General features: G+C 44.5%; 1 pseudogene; it reads left to right on the forward strand.

Annotated features, from left to right (window-relative positions):
* The first annotated feature begins 6,590 nt into the window (after positions 1 to 6,590).
* On the forward strand, positions 6,591 to 9,974 carry LOC144116376 (uncharacterized; annotated as a pseudogene).
* Positions 9,975 to 14,029: the final 4,055 nt, after the last annotated feature.

The raw sequence follows: 14,029 nt of genomic DNA on the forward strand, positions 1-14,029 counted from the left end.
GTCTGATTAGCCTGTTCAATGTACTGTTGAGGGTGGACAATTAACAGAAACAGTGCACTAAGCATGATCGCTATCTAGTATTGAGACAGAGATACTCGCTTAGCAATGCCAAGAACCTATTACCCAATAAGGAAAAAGTTTGTCAGCTTTAACTTTGTTTACACAAAGATACCAAAAATGTTGCCTACCCCACTGTACCTTTAGCTTTCTTTGTAATGCCAAAAATTTATTCAGGCCTAATGCCAGCAGATAGCTTTCCTTAACACAAGTTAGTGACAAATATTTGTTCTGCTTACTAAGAAAGCAATATACCCTAACCCTTTTCAGCCAAAATATTGTGCCTAGACAAAACTACAATGTAGCGCACCCACAAAGCAGGCAGTGAGCGTAAACATCTGCACACGGAGGTACTAACATGTGACATGTATTGAAAGAATTGCACCCCTTTGTGTAACACAGGTCTATGAAGCACTTTATGCTCCGAGTGAAAGAAAAATCCCACCAAATCCCATTTTTAGAGAAATCGTCAAAACACAGAACAGCATACAACGAAGATAAAGGACTTGCAATAAGTGGATCATAAGGCCAGTACTTATAAAGGACTACTCAATAGAATAAGAAAAAAAAAGAGCTTGGTGAAGTTCTGAGGTCTGACTAGTAGTAATACTTCAAGGACTGTTAAAGTGAGTGCTACTCCTGAGGTTTATCAAACGTTTAAAGTTGACAGTAGCATCACATCTTTACAGTCCACTCTACACAACAAAAAAAAAAACATTTTTGAAGTTATTTAGTGAACCCATTTTAAAAAAAGCAAGAACAGCAAGCCGAACCTGAAATTCAGCCTGTGGCCAGGGGTGTGCTTCGCGTGATGCTGAAATACAATCACAGCATCATTGAAAAGTATGCATATTCGTCTTGCATGGCTGAAGCAGCGACTGAAAACAATGAGTCCTTTCATAAAATGTTACGATGACCTAAAACAGCATGAAAATTTTGTTAGTGAAGCAGCTAGAAAGTATAAACGCACGGGGAATGTTTGTGATGCCGAAAATGCAGTCTTGCTTAAAGCAATCACCTCAACAGACGCCACGGAAATGACAAACTTCAAAACTTATTTGCGCCGGAATGGAATATTGCATAGCCACCAAACTCAGAGAAAAACATACAGTATAAGTATGTTTTTGCTGAAAAAATTACGAGTTAACACTGCAATATGTTTGCCCTATTTTAATGAAAACTTGCAATGGCGTTGATGACATTGTGTTGCGAGTTTGTTTAGTTATATTTTCCACATTTAGCTGTTTCATTTCCCTGGTGAGATGGAAGTGGACTGCCAGTAGCAATACATAAAGTTACATTATGCAGGCACATCATACTTTGTTCTTTGTTGCATGGAACAAGAAATCTCGCCTGAAATCACTAAAATGTAGCTGTGAAAATGGGCAGTGATGGCGATACCCTTCTTCCATTTTAATGTCCTTCCTACCATATAAAAATTCCTTTCAGTGAAAATGTGCTCTTCGTCCATATAAGAGTAGGAATCGATGTAGGAATCAATTTGTTCTCAGTGCCTCATAAGATAATCTGTGTTGCCACACAAACTATGCTTTCATGTTATGCCATACTGAAACATGAAAACCTTTTTATGCAGGAGTTGATGTGAAGGTGCACTCAGAGGGAGAGGCAGGCAGCTTGGCAGTGCTCCTGGTAACTCCAATCATGAGGCGTGCCCAGCAGCTGGAATCGTCATGTGACTCAACAAGGAGCAGGGTGAGTGAGTGAGTGAGTGAAAACTTTTATTGATCCATTCAAGAGATTCGCGGATTCGAAAGCTCCGTCGTCTTCGTTCTTGGCGCTGGCGATCGGAGTCTTCTCTTCAGCATGGGTGGGCCCCTATTCGAGGGCTCCACTGAGCCGTGCTGCATCGCCCGCGTGCCTCACTGAGGCCCGTTGGGCCTTGAGCTCGCTGCTGGTGAGACGGCTCTCCCATTGCTCCGCACTCGGGTGTTCGTGTTTGTGGAATGCTTTGTTGCGTTCGCACTCCAAAGTAATGTGATAAAGTGTGGGTGTGGCTCCGCACCACGGGCAGGTGGCCCTGTATTGTGATGGGAACATTTTGTTGAGTATGTGTAGGTTGGAGAAGGTGTTTGTCTGTAGTCTACGCCAGATGGTGGCCTCCTTTGTCAGAGCTTTGTGTGGTGGTGGATATTTGATTCTGATCCCCCTGTGTAAGTTTAAAAGTTCTGCGTATCCCCCCTCGCAGGCTTGCAGATGCAACTCCGGGGCGTTAGACTGTCCTGCTCGGATTGCTTCGCCTCGAGCTAGGCTGTCTGCCCTTTCGTTTCCCTCTACCCCCGCGTGGCCTGGGATCCAAATCAGATTGTGTCTGGGTTTGTTTAACTCGGTTGGGGCTACCCCGCTGAGTATCCTGAGGGCCGCTGTGCTAATTCTGCCCTTCGTGTAGTTTTTGCACGTTTCTTTCGAATCTGTCAGAACATTTAGGGGGCGGCCGGTCCTATAGCCTTCTGCTGCCGCCAGCGCGACGGCAATTTCCTCGGCCTCCGCTGCGCCAGCGACTTTCGCCGTGGCGCTGGTCACTAGGTTTCCTTCGCTGTCTACTACCACCATTGCGGCTGCATGTTCTGCTCCGCATGGATAGACGGCAGCGTCTGTGTAGACAGTGTTGTCTTTTGGGGCTATGCCAAAGAACATGGACCCTAATCTCCACGCAAACCGACGCAAGGCTAGGGCAGAATACGTCGAACGAACGCTAGCCCCAAAAGGAGCAGCGTGACAATTATGCTGACAGCAACATCAGCTGGTGCCATACCCATAGCAGTCATTGTGCACAGCAGTCAGACTACTGAGGGCTACTCAGCAGGCTTCGAGCTGCTGAAGCACAACTACCCCTTTTCCTTTGGAGGCTGTGAGGTGGGCACATGTAAATTGTAAATTATATTGCATGTTGTTTGAAGAAATGCCAGGTAATGCTAGAATACATGAGTTAGGCAACATGAATTCAGAATATGGATCTGCGCCGGCCTGTACTTTTTGAAAGAGACAGAGCCACTGCTTAACAATACCAGCATTGGCCACAGGCCATGCCTGCAACTTCTAAGCTTGAACAGTTTGCTGCAAGAGGCGGTGTGGCAATCTGCGAATTTTAAAATATATGACTTTGCACTTTGATAAAAAAAAAGCTGAGTTAACGCAAGCCTATCCCAATGCTTCCTAAATTCCTGCTTGCCCAGCCTGTCATATATAAGACTTCAACCACAAATGAACAAGCTATAGAATTGAAGTGGTTAGGTTAAGCTTTCTTTGGTGTAGCCTGCCTGACACGCTGAACTATGCTGTGTAAATGTCACCTCTACATTGAAATATCAAGCAATGTTTGGCAAGGATAGAAATTATAGTTGCATGGTGTTAGGATCCTTTAAGTAATGCTATCAAAGCCGAAGTGAAAAATACCCTCATAGCAACACAGGGTAATGTAGCAAGGTCAGCTGAACTGACATACAATGCAGCTAAACTACTGCCTCCCAAGGTTCGTTCTAATCATGATACCCTGCAGCCGTAAATGTCTGTCATGGAAATAACTCAGCTGTTCCTAGCTGTCAATATGTGGCCCTTTCTTGTTGCAGGCACCAGAGACTTTTATGACTCATAACAGTGCTGCTGAGAAAGCAGCAATTCTTGAACATTGGCCAGAAGCCAGGCAGCTGCTATGCCACTTTTATGTAGCGTAGGCTGAGTGGCGGTGGCTGACGCTTGCCAAGCATGGTGTCAGCCCAAGTGAAAGGAAGTCACTGATGGCCATTTTTCAAAAGGTATGGAATTTATTCATTATCAGCGATATAAAAATCTAAATGCATGCTGAAACAGCAATGAGCGACCGATTCAGAAGAAATAGTTTTGATGTTTTATGGGTGTTTAATCACCCAAAGCGACTCAGGCTATGAGAGACGCCGTAGTGAAGGTCTCTGGATAATGTCGGCCCCATGGGGCTCTACATGCACTGACATCGCACAGCACACAGGCCTCTAGCATCTCGCTTCCATCAAAATGAGACCGCTGTGGTTGGGATTGAACCCGCGTCTTTCGGGTCAGCAGCCAAGCGCCATAAGCACTGAGCCACTGCGGTGGAAAGGCCAGGTATTGTGCTGTTGATACTATGTCACAAGACAATGTCTCACAAGTCATAGATTGTATGCGTGCTGTGCAGGCCTATGGTATTTGGTTGAAGAATGGGTGCTACTATAGCATGTCTGGTACATGATGATGCAGCTAAAGCACTGACCACTCGTGTTTCAGTTTGTAGGCACCATACACACATAATTGTAAAAAGTACAGCCTAGCATAGGAGAGTTTTCACCTCTCAATTCATCATCACAAAGATTGTGGGACTACTTATGCAACACAGCAGGGGCAGCACAGGTGTCAGCGGCAAGCAGGCATAACAAGGAACCATTTGCGACTGTGGAATGAGACAATGCTGTTCATATAAAGAGGTGTACACAACCTCGTGATCATGGCCAAGGTTAAACAGTTGAGCCGACTTATAATAAACTTGACGGTCACATGGATTAGGTTCGTTGTATCTAAAGTTTGTAGTCATTGGACTTGCCCTAATACAGCCGAAAAATAGTCAGGTAAAAGTGGCAGTTATTTGTTCAAAAGGTCGGCTGTGCGTGCCTGTTTCTTCAAAGCGGACCCTATCAAACTGCTTTCCAAGCTCTCTAGAATGGTCATGTGCTCCTGGCCAAGACCTTAGCGTTTCAGGGACATAATAATACCGTCGTGAATGAGGTGCTCATGGCAACCGGTGAAAGTCGCTATCCTGGCCTTCAATCGCCAACAAAGTTGTCAGGGTGCAAAGCTACTGCAACACAAGTGCACTCATAACGTACAGTATGCATGACCCTTCTGTAAAGCTCTCAAGTAATGCATAGAGTTTCAAATAAAGCTATACCTTGCCGTGACTATTAGGCTCTTGAACAACCTTTCCACAGGAATAGTCGAATAGGCCTATAAACCAGGTGGGAAATAGCCCTTTGCGAAAAAACAATGGCTACTACATGATTTCAGATTTCAGTGATTGGTGCATACTGTTCGAGCGCTCTAAACATGGGTGACACAGGAAATCTACTGTTTACGAGTTTCTTGGACATGGCAGTCGCACAGAGGGCAGAGATCCGATTGGACAGGTGACGCATCACGTGACCAGGTGGGCCTGCAAGGCATACCTCGTGACTGGCTTTCAAGCTTTTCTAATTCCTGCCATTGGCTGAGCACCAGCCGTGTGTAGCAGTTCACTTCCAACGCTGCACCTGTCTAGTGCTTACCGTGCTTCTGCTTCCACTTTAGACGCCTTACCTGGCTGGCGCACACGCAAGCGCCACTTGACCTTGTAGCCTGTTAGAGCAAACCTGGCCAGCAGTTAAAGCTTCAAATCCACTTTATTTATTTCAGGGGAGGGGGTGGCTACATTTTCTTTACGGGGATCACAGTAGCTAGGAGACTGTGGGAGTGAGCTTACAGCGCTTCCTCATTAGTTGTAACAGAGTGATATATCCAAGGTTGTTCGCTTTATGTGAGATGCAATGTCATAGCCCTGATACATTTTTCTGATGGTAGCTCCACCTCTTTTTTAACAAAAGCAGCAAATTTGGAAAAGTGAGCCTTGAAATCATTCTGTGGGCCGATTAAGGGGACGTCTCCAGGTGCTGCAAGATGGTACAGTAGCAGATGGAATTGACTCCTTTGTCGTTCTGATGTCCGCTTTTCATGCACGATGCCATGGATGCCAAGGATAGTCCTGAACATGCACCCGACTTTACACTTGTCTCACCATTCATCACTAGTGCAGGCTCTTCCCTGGGAGGATGGTTGCTTTCTTTCAGAGTCATAATTGTAACACCAGGTAGCCGCAACAGTGACCTGGAACAAAATGTTTGCACATTTACGACAATCCTATGTAGCTCCATGCAGGTGTCAATGCACTCCTCGTTCCGAAGAGTGGTCAGGATCTCAACCACAAATACGGCAATAAAATGATGCACAACAAGAGTTAAATCTGCTGCCGTGTCTGTAACCAGTTCAAGAAGTTTAATTTTGGTAGCAGCATTTCATACAGGCCTTGCAAACCTGCGTGAATGCTTGCTTAATCATTGCCAAGGCCCTCATGAAAGTTTTCCCAATGTGCACCCAAAATTAACGCACCTGCTCATTCTTCCAGAGATCTGTAGACCGAATTGACAAACTCAGCATATGTATAAATCGTTGTAGCAACTTTGTTCTAGCTCATACTTAAGTGGGGATTTTTACAATGCCGTTGAAGCTATACTAGTATTTCCACCTGCTGCTGCACTTCAATACAGCAGATGCTCTTGAGATGGCAGCACCAGTGCTAAAAATTTTGGACACTGACTAATTCAAGTTTAAGCTCTCAGACTACATGTAAATGTTTGGAATGTACTTCATATAACGTGGTTCCGAATTGAAATATTTAGTTTTTTTATATAATGCACTAGTGTTTAAATGCTTCTGCTTGGAGCTATTCTTTTTTTTTGCTGGAAACCTTGCAGATCATGTAAGCTGATAGCAAAGACACACTGGAGGCCGCCAAGCAAGACCTTTACTCCCAACAGAACAAGGGCTTCATCACCCACGTCGACACTCTACTGGAGAGAGAAGAAGAATGGGTGCTTCTCTTCCGACTGTCAGCGAATACACGAGGCCACAACACAAATAATTATTCAGAGGCCTCGATTAGGGTCCTAAAAGACATAATCTTGCACAGGACAAAAGCGTTTAATGTTGTGGCCCTAGCTGAATTCCTCTCTGTTGTGTGGGAGAAATATTTTTTCCACAGAATACTAGACCATGCACACTCACGTGTGACTGGGCACATGCTCCTCTATGAGAGGCTTTTAAAGAAGCTGCCAAAAGACACCGAAAACATTAAGTGCAACGGAGATGGGCATTATGTCGTCCCAAGTGGCAGCAGTCCAGACAGCAAGCTTTACACTGTGTACTCTGACATCGGCCTGTGCACCTGCCGCTCTGGTCAGCAGGGCGCATTTTGTAAACACCAGGCACTCGTGCATAAAGTGTTTGGTGGGATCTTCCCAAATGCACCTCTGCTGACTACAGAAGCTCGCTACAACCTTGGAAAGCTTGCGCTCGGAGACAACTGTCCTGGCATTGATTTCTTTGAAGGCCTCCACGAGACGCAAGTGCTGCAGAATGCTGCGTGCAGCAAGGCTCCCACCGATGCTCTAGACTGTTGGGACACTCCCTCCACTTCAACAGCTCCAACGACCCAGTACAGTCCTCCACAAAGTAGGGAAACTTCCACTGCTCAACTAATGAACCAGGTAAGTTACGGTGCTATACATTATTAGCAAGATGAATTACAGCAACTCTATGTTGGCTGCAGTCATTATAAACCATAGTCATTATAAACCATAGTCAGTGACAATAGGCACCCTATGATGACTAAGGCCCATTATTTTCTGTGGTGGAGAATTTAAAATGCTGCGAATTCATAAAGAAAAATATGCAACATTTTGCAGAAACCATAACGCACATAAAATAAATACATGCTTATTTCTGAGACATACTCCAAATGTACCTTCAGTAAAGCAGCATGTGCTGGTTGCAGTTCAGCATCAGATAATACTTGGTATTCCCTTCACTTGAAGGAAGGTGCTGGTAAGACAATGCCTCCCAGTGCCATGGTGCACAATCCTGCACCTGCTGCCGTGGCCATGCATGCAAGCCGGGCAAAGCCATATATTAGTCTGGCATCGGACTGTCACTCATTCATTCCTGGACAGCCTGGTACCAGAAAAGATAAAAACCCATGATTGGATGCTGAGCGTTATTCAAAACTAGAAACTTCGTCACTACCATTAATGCTCCTTTCAAAATATGACAGTATCGTGGCTTTTGCTCTGAAAGAATGTGAATGCACTGTTACTGGAGCCGCCAAGCTCGAGGCGTTCACTTGTTTATATAGATGGAGAGGTTAGGCATATCAAGGCATCAACAAAACTGTGTATAAATATGCTGACTTTTATGAGAATTCAAAACAAACCAGTCTCATTTTTATTACTCTCACACTCTGATTGGTGTCTGTAATAACAAAAAACGAAATTGTCATTCCTAACAAGAATTCTGCAGAAATGCTTAATTATGCAATTTTCCCCCAAAAGCAAGAAGACCCAACAACGGTTCATGTATATTTTAGACCATGGAGGAAGTAAATTTAAATATAGAGGAGAGCAGAGGAGCCGCCCCACGATCAGACAATGCGCTCCCCCCATATGCATGACGCCTCATCCTCCTCTCATTCCTCTCTTAGTCACAGTAGCAGCGCGAAAAAACACACACAAAAGAAGAACTAGACACGGAGAGACACGCACAGACGCTGCTTGTCTAGTTCTTTTGTGTGTTTTTTTGCGCTGCTACTGTGCCTAAGACAAGTAACCAACACGCCCAAGAGCTCGTTTTGCTGAATCATGGCTCTCTGTTGCCCACAGCAGCGACAGCCTGCACATGCCGACTGGCATGCTGCCTCTTAGCAACCATGATTCTGAAGCGTAAAGTAGGCTTATGAATAATATGTTAGTTCTGCCACTTTTTTCACAATACGTCTGGGATACATGGTGCTTCTCCTCACTTTTCCTTCTTACATTTTAGCCACATATGCATCAAAGAACTTGGCTGATTTTCAATGGGAGGAAGTTTAAGGAAGCCTGCCGTGCTGTACCTTTGACAAGCATCAGGTTCATAGAGCTCAGTTTTCTCTTCGCATAGAACAGATTGAGACAAGCAGCCCATCGGTAGGCCAACAGCAGCATTTAAGCAAATAATTTTTTTTGTGTGTGTGTTTGCTTTAGGAACTGGCGGAGGACCCTTTCGAAGCCCTCATAGAAGCCTTTCAACACCTGAAGGCTGAAGTTGGAAATGACCCGACATGCATGAAGCATACAGCCAGACCGGCAAAAAAACTGAAAAGCCTTCCAAGCAAGCAAAGTTTTGTCACGGCAATGATAAACATGTCAGCTGCAGTCTGCAGGGTTTCAAGGTGCCGAGGCAAGATAAGTGTGCAGCCAACAAGCATCTCAAGGAGACGACCTGGCCTAAACAAAGGTTCAAAACGTGACCCCCCAGGCAGGCCATCAAAGAAGGCCAAGCGCAGTTACTCGCTGTGCTGCAGTGTGGAGGACAACGTCCCAGCTGCAAAGTGACTGTGGACCCTAATCGGTTTGCAAGCTACAGCGAGTAGTGATTTTTTAAAATAATTTCTAAATTGTAGGGTCCACGCAGAGTTTTCAAATTTGAGTCGAATACCCACAAAGACCACCTCTGCAGATCTGCTGCACTAGAATATGACCATTGAAATCATTTCAGGGTCCCTTTAAGCACCACCCAGCTGGTCTCCCAAAAAGATAAGTTGTTGGCTCATCCCCCCCCCCCCTCCCCCTTGAGAAAACTGCATATGTAATATGCACAAGACATGAAAGCTAACACGACAAGTCACAAGAAAAGCAAACATGCCTTGCGCAATTGGAGAGTAGCCCTCCCATCAAGTAGCACGTAACTGCGCCTCATGTACAGCAAGTCGCTGGCTTACATCTATGCTTTAGGGCAATGAGCCATCAATTACGCCTGTGCACAAGTTCAATGACTATAGACACCAAATCCTGGTTGCATGTTTTCTTCTTTGTAATAATACATAAGACAATAATATACATGAATCGCCATGTGGTATTGCGTACAACTGCTGAATAATTTACAATCCTATTTCTGCTTTCACACTATTTCATTTTCAGCTTCAACAAGTGATCAATGATTGTGATGTCAAAGTTCAGTATTCGGTCGTTGCACCTTCTACAGGAGGTGCAGCGGCAGTATGGAATGGCGGACGAGGCAGGGATAGTGCTGCTGCTAAAGAGTACATGTGAACAGGGAATACCTTCGTGAGAAATTTAGCGGATAGATAAGCAGCAGTAAATCACTATCAGAGGTAATAAACTACTTAAAGGTCAGTTGGTCAACATTATAGGCTTGAGCTAAATTGCCGTAGAGATATGTATCAAATCGCTTTTTTTTTTTGCGGCGTGTTCACAAGGAGCACTGCATTTTATTTAGAGCATGCTAGCGTTATACCAGGCACAGCAACTGCTAGTCTATCAGCAGCGTATGTTGGTCAAGCAAGTGGTAATAGAGGAGGCAATATATCTTATTGTTCCGAACGGCTGCTGAAGAAAATTTCAAGTTTCATGGGGCAGAATATTAACAATCATAATATTGCTTTTTTGTCTAGTACCAGATATGTATGGCACCTTATGATCGAGTGACCCCATGCCAGTTCTCAAAACCACATTAGTAGGTTATGCAGGCATTTTGCTCATTCCTTGTAAGGAATGAAAATGTAAATGTAAAATTATTGCCATTCACTTCACATTTTTGTAATTGCGATGGGAACAAAGAGACGGGTTTTTGTTTGAGATGAGAATGGACTGCAAGTGTAAAACATCCGTACCAAACAACTGCGACACGATAAGGTTGCCGTGAAACGCATGAAACTGAAGGAATAAGCTTCTTTTTTTTTCTGGCAATGTCGGTCACAAGAAATTACCACTGTTTCTTCCACAGGTGCATACTTTTAAAGCAGTACACTGCCTTTGTGTAGTTGCGGTTGCCTAAAATTGATTCCCTGTGAATTGGAGTTGCTATGAAGGATGTAATGAACAAAATTGTCGACAGGAAAGCACTGAGAGGCAGCAGGCCTTTAAGAGCCGTGTTCGTATGCACCGTGGAGGGCGATCACCTGCTCCCTTTTGAAGCCAAAGCTACGAAAAGAAAACTGACTTATAATTTTTTTTAGCACATTCACAGTAGCAAGCAACGGCGCCATTCCGCACGCTTGTGCCGTGTCGCTGTATCATTGTGAACAAAGCTCCTGTATGGGAGCCGAACATCTCAAGCTCTTAATTAATTCATTTAAGGCGAGTGCTTGCATTCTTTCGTTTCCATCCCATCCGCGACCAAACGATTGCCACAACTAGTGCTTCAACATCTTATTTCTGACGTGCAAGTTATGACTGTCACACTTAGTTGGCACCCATTGTTGAAGAGACACCGTATATTTAAGTTTTTAACGTTGTAAGAGACGCTTCCCCAGTTTGTAGGAAATTTAATACTTTAGATTTCCACACGCTGTTTTCGGTTTTCTGATAGCTTACCTTTTCGCTGGTTGGGTTATTGCCGCAGCGTTGTCACCGGACGAGTGCACCCAAGTTGGTCATGAACTGCGGTTTGAGGTTTATGAAAGCTGTCGCGGCGTTCCGGCGATGACACTCACATATCGTTAGTGTACCAGCCTTACTTCAAGCAAGTTAACACGCACTGGATTCTCTTGAAGTGCTCATTCCTCGAGAAAGTTATTGACATTTCGTAACGAAACTATAAAATGTACTGATAGCAAAAGCTTTTCTTGTTAAAGGGCATAGGGGGTACTCATACAAGCTGTCATCTAAAAAGCTGTAGCTATCCCATCTTTCAGTACAAGCACAAGTTATAGTAAACGCACAAAACAGTGCAATATTTGAGCAATGCGAGCTCAAAATAAAAAACGTTTGGCTCATAACATCATGAACAGCTGGTGACAAATGCCATAACAGGAGGACTGACATCTCCAGATGTGAGTTGCAGGTAGTGTAGGGTCTGCTAAGGGGTGTGTTCAGAGTTCACTTAAGAGCTAAGAAGTTACATTATATTTCAATTCCTTATAGGCAACCTGTGATGAAGTCTGCTGCGTCGATTGCGGTGCTGCAACGCAGCCTAGCAAGAGAGCATGCATTTTATAGTTGCAACCATGGTGCTTTTCTATGCCACCTGCCTGCTTTTATAGGCATAAGCATGTGTGCCCTGTCGAAGCCACATGTGTGTCAGCTAAGTGGGGTACGTTGGGAGCACCTAGGCAAGGGATGTTATCAGCCAAACGTACACTTTCATAATCATTCCTAATGTGGTGTTGCATTTGTCACTGCCAAAGCAGCTGACAGCAGCAGTTTTTAGACGCACATTTAAACAATATATATATTTTTTTCACAGGAGGCATTATCTTACAGGGAAGGCGTGAAAACTCGTCTGCCACCCAGAAAAATTGTTTGAAAACAAACGCACATTGGTGACATGGGCGTGACCAAATTCTACAAGGTGCCAACTGCACCTGTGAAGTGAAAAGAACCACCGTGCGTTGCTTGTGCCTGTCGATAACGTGAACTGCACTAGCACAGCAGAAACTGGAGGTTTGTTTTCAACCTGTGAAGCTCAAGGAGGTGAGATGCGAATGTGCAGAGCGGCCATGTGAAACAGGCAGATTGCAGTGCTGCCTGGGCACTGCAGGCTAAGCAGCTCAAAGTTTAAGAATATTTATGGTATAGGTATTTGAAAGGATTCCTGAGCAATATTAATTAGAAGTAGGATTCAATTTTTACGCACCAAAGCTGCATCACGTAGAGTGCTTCACAGTTTCAAGCTATGTGCTCAGCACTGTAATACACTACTTCGTAGTGGTGCGAGTAGATTCGTTATACAGTCATTGCTATATGGACATCAAGTTAAGTACTCTCCTTTTACTACTTTTGCTATTCTATGTTCACCTTCTCAGGCATGAGTTCCTTGCCATGTTCATTTCATTCATCTCATTGAATGAAACTTCAACAAATGTGAATGGGCCTCTGTGGTAATGCAGCAGCAAAGCCATTCCGCTGGACAAACCAGGTTACAGGTTTAATTTAACAGTACATCTTCCTGGGCTTACAAACTAAACATTTTGACAGATTTGCCTGTCTGGGAGGCAGTCAACGAAAAAAAGTCGCAACTGACCGCCTCCCCACAGTGCGGCGGGGAGGCGGTCACTCGGTGACCTTTTTCTTCATGGCCTGGAGCTCTTTCAGGTTCCCCGGACTTTTCTTCCAGTTTTAAGTCGTCCTTTCAGCACCCCTCTTCTAAAACCTTTGCTTCACGGCTTGAAATTCTTTCTGCCAGGTCGGATCCTCCTCCTCCGATTTATATTTCTTCCCACTGGCTCCTATTTCATCATGAACTAATCACGCGTGCAACCTGTACATACTTATTATTGTGCAAATAGTTTTTGTGTGTATTACCTCTCACCCCTATATATGCTCTCTTCCTCTACCCCCACCTCTTCCATTTCATTTCTCCATTCTGCTTGCTATCGTTTATTTCCGCTGCCCCAGCTCAGGTGCTTCAGTATCGACGGCAGGTGCCTTCCGTTTTATTATTTTCATAAGCCACGTACTACTAATACTACCACCGGCTACAACATGATAGAGTGTTGAACAGCGCTGCAGTCTCCTCCCATCATTTTTTGGTCAAAATCATAATCATATAGAATGCATACATGGAGATGAGTCTTTATAATGGGCTGGCTGCTTTCACGGAAGCTCGTTTCCTAACGCTTCCTCATAAAGCACTCCCCTCCCGGACATGCGTTTTCCATGCCCTTTCGGGCTGGTGAACAACGAGCTGGCTAATGCATGCTTTGGTGTCAGCTGGGGGCTCCCGGTGGAATATCAGGGACAATGCATCCTTGGCCCCTTCCAGGGTCGATGATTTTTCCGCAGGTATAGTTCTTAGACGGATTTACCGAACAGCTTTCAGAATAACGAAGAGTGACGGAGAGAAAGCGATGGCGAGCAAGTAAACAAGAACCGATAGATATACACTAAAGCAGCTGGACTAGAAGTTGTGCTTATTGGTCGGCTTCAGTCTCGGACACTGCAGCGTAAAAGATTAAATCGTAGACAAAGAGAAGACAATAGGTGGAGCGCTAACAAGCAACAACAGCGATTTATTGTAACGCTTCGAGTAAATAAATGTACTGAAAAACAAGAGAAAAAACGCAAAACTGCGACAAAATGTAAGACTTTAAATAACAAATTTTCTTTCCCGAAAGCAGTGAGGAGGCCTGGTTTGCATAGCCGTC

This window comes from Amblyomma americanum, chromosome 1 (assembly GCF_052857255.1).
Source record: "Amblyomma americanum isolate KBUSLIRL-KWMA chromosome 1, ASM5285725v1, whole genome shotgun sequence".
Taxonomy (NCBI): domain Eukaryota; kingdom Metazoa; phylum Arthropoda; class Arachnida; order Ixodida; family Ixodidae; genus Amblyomma; species Amblyomma americanum.